Source organism: Sinocyclocheilus grahami, unplaced genomic scaffold (genome assembly GCF_001515645.1).
Source record: "Sinocyclocheilus grahami isolate Dianchi unplaced genomic scaffold, SAMN03320097.WGS_v1.1 scaffold1166.1, whole genome shotgun sequence".
NCBI classification, from domain to species: Eukaryota; Metazoa; Chordata; class Actinopteri; order Cypriniformes; family Cyprinidae; genus Sinocyclocheilus; species Sinocyclocheilus grahami.
Window position 1 is genome coordinate 127,304 of NW_015506345.1, and position 3,622 is coordinate 130,925.

The following is a 3,622-nucleotide window of genomic DNA, read 5'->3' on the forward strand; positions in this document are numbered from 1 at the left end:
ACTTAAAACCTGGAAAAGTAAGATTTTCATGATATGTTACCTTTAACTTGAAGGCATTGGCAGAAATATATTACTATTGTTGAGTAGAATGTACTGTACGTAACAGGCTGCTACTACTACTACTAAAATTAAAAACTTATTTTTAAGGAATAATCTTACAATATGTCTTCAATGTTTTAATTGTAATATTAAATTACCTTTATTTTCCAAAAAATAAAATGTTTAATTTTCATTACTTAAAAGATAGATTAAATTCATGTTTTATGCCTTCAAAAATGTAAATACAACACAGAATTTCTGAGCAAAAAATCCTAAGGCTATTGTAAGAATAAATGAAACTTGTTTTTATGCTTTCAAATAATTAGACCTGCTAAAACAGAATTTGGTAACAATAAAAAAATAAAACATTTCATAGAGCCCTAAACGTAATATTTGTTAAACGTTTAATAAATTGATGTTAAATTGTTTAAGTTTCATGATTTTAATTAATTAGACATGCTTTTTGATTAATACCATTTAATTTAACCATTAAAAAGGAGTCCAGAAACCCATTTTCAAAAGCTTGCTTTTTTCAGGCCCCCAAAATGCTATGGTCATGTAAGTGGGCCCTAAAACATAAAGAAACATGACAGTATCGATGGCGGCATGACATATACCCACATCTCTATCTTTATGATCTGTAGAATAATATATTCATAGCACTTTCCATTATCCATGAAGTGATTTTAAAATGATCTGTTCATTTGTTTTTGGTGTTGATACAGAAGAGATTTGATGGTTTTGTAATGACACTCACATTGCTAAAATCAGTGGAGATCTCAGTTTCGTCTGTACTGATGTTTATAGTGTAAAGATGGCACTGAGAGATATATTTTGTAAACCACAGATCATCAGCAGCAGAAACAGCAGCAGTACTGACACCATTAAGAGCTTTAATGTTACTATCACTTGTGAGTATAAAGACCTTCATTGTTCAGTTTTGGAAAACAGATTTTATTTTTTATTTATTTTTTTAAATATCAAGGCAGCATGTTTGAACTTTAGTTTACCGTGTTTGTTTGTATTGCATTTGTATCAATGTTTATGTGATTAAAAGTCTAAATTACATCTGTTGTTCATCATACATAGTCATATATTCACAGTTTTCATGTTATGTAGTTTGTTTGTTTTTTTACTTAGCAAAAAGATCCTAAAGCAGCTGTATTGGTTTGTGTTTCAGAATTCTTTGAATGTTGAATTCTTAGATATGTCACTAGATGGCGCTCTTATACAGAATGCATACTGTTTGTGGTGTGCACACGTTATGTATTAAAGGGGTCATATGATGCTTTTTTAAAGATCATTCGTTTGTGTATTTGGTGTAACAGAATATGTTGACATGCTTTAATGTGTATAAAATACTACTACTACTAATAATAATAATAATAATAAAGTGTTTGATCCAAAACTTAGGGAAAGCTGAAAAGTAGTTGTGATTTAAAAGATTTTCTGTGAATGGAGTCAAAAGATGTGTTATAATTGATTTATTAGACATTCTGATCCATAAAATACTACTACTACTAATAATAATAATAATAATAAAGCGTTTGATCCAAAACTTAGGGAAAGCTGAAAAGTAGTTGTGATTTAAAAGATTTTCTGTGAATGGAGTCAAAAGATGTGTTATAATTGATTTATTAGACATTCTGATCCAGACCAGTTGGTGGCGGTAATGCTCCAGCTCGTTGTTTGTCAACCGCCACTAAACCCTAGAAGAAAAAAGAAACGACTCTCGTCCTCTAGTGGTCAAATGCTGTTTTAGTTTCGTTTTTGAGGGTGTGTATATCTACTTTCTGTGGGTTTCTATACATGTAGGGCGGTTTTATGTTTATAATACAGACACATTAGGTGGAGACACATACTTTTGATGCGGCATGTCACTTATATAAAGCGAAACAACATGACAGCTTTGCAGACCAACCTGTTTTTATACACAAAACCCAAATCTCCTAGCAGACGAATCGATGCTAGTGCTAGTATTCGTGTTGCGGGTGTGTTATAAACAACAGTGGCTCATTTACTGCCACTGCACACGTGTATTAATGTTTTATTATCGTGTAACATGAAATCCTCGACACATTTGATGCTCTTTATTTGACTGAAATAATGCTTTGTGTGATAAGTAGCGTCTTTGTGTCATTTTTCTTCGTAATGAACGCAGATGTATATTTATCAGTGTGTTGGCTTACTGCAAAAAGTTTCAGTCCCGTGTTCCAGACACACATGATTCCTCATCCTGTGTTCACCGTGTGTTGCTGAGGAGAGGTGTGCTGTTATTTAAAGTGACCAGACTTATGGTTTTCACCTGCTGGACGATGCATCGGGTGAAAAGTCCCTCTGAAACATTTCTACAGACCAGAATATGACAGAGCCTGCGTCTCAATGTGCATACTATCCATCCTGAATTCTATGTGATATTAGTAATTTTTAGTACTATTTAGGTCAGATAGGGTGGATAGTATGCACATTGGGACACAGGCAGAGACTTTATCATATCAGTCATGTGGGCTCTTTTGACCAGTAAACAACCACCCACTCAGAGCACACTAACATAGGTACAAAAATTTACGTGAACAATGCACTAACCACTTGATCTAGTTTTTTACTAAGATTAAAAAACAAGTGGTTTGTATCATTAGTTGGATAACACTCCTTCACTCCATCACTCATGTTGTGTTCCCTCAGGTGGCGTTACCGAGCTGGAACTGGAGCAGATATCTTGAGCAGTCAACATATTTGTCTGATATTTACAACTATCATCGGAAACTTAAGGTGAGATTTTCTATCTGATTATGGTACACTCCAAATTTCAACCATTGTTATACCTATAGAGTAAAGAGTCCTGTTATGCTATTAAAAAAAACAACTAGTTTGTTAGTTTCTCATCAAAGCTGATGCAAACAAAGTAAATGATTAACCACCATCAAACACAAATCATAAATCATATATTGAATTTATTCAATAAATGACCCAGACACTGGCAGAAAAAAACGGGATATAACATTTATAAGAAAAAAAAACAGGATCAAGTATAGTTCTGCTTAGAAATAATTGAAACTACTAAGAATAAAAAGGTTCAAGCTCTAACTTGTGTGTTACCTTTTTGGCCCATTTAGATACTAATATGCACCCTTTTAAGGGGTAAATAAGATACAAAGGTGTACCTTTTGAAAAGGTACCTTTGTACCTTTTTTTCTGAGAGTGTTGTACTGCTTAACTTCGGGATCACTGAATAAGACCATCAAACACTCAAAATATATAATATTTTATTTTTTCATACTAATATCAGTTGATTTGAGAACTTTTTGTCCAGAATCCGCACTAATGGTTTTAGTATTAGTTGATAAACTCCAGCATGTCGAGTTGTGATGTTTGTGATGGTCAGAGATCCAGTTTGATTGTCCAGCTTCAGTCTGTTTCTGAATCTCTCATCAGTATCATTATATGTGGAGACAATTTGCTTATTTTTCTTCATTTTAGCTATGAAAGACTTTCCAGCTCCATATTTCCACAGTATGGTGTCACCATCACATACTTCAACATTAGTTTTTAAAGTGACAGAATCTCCCTCCATCACTGACAC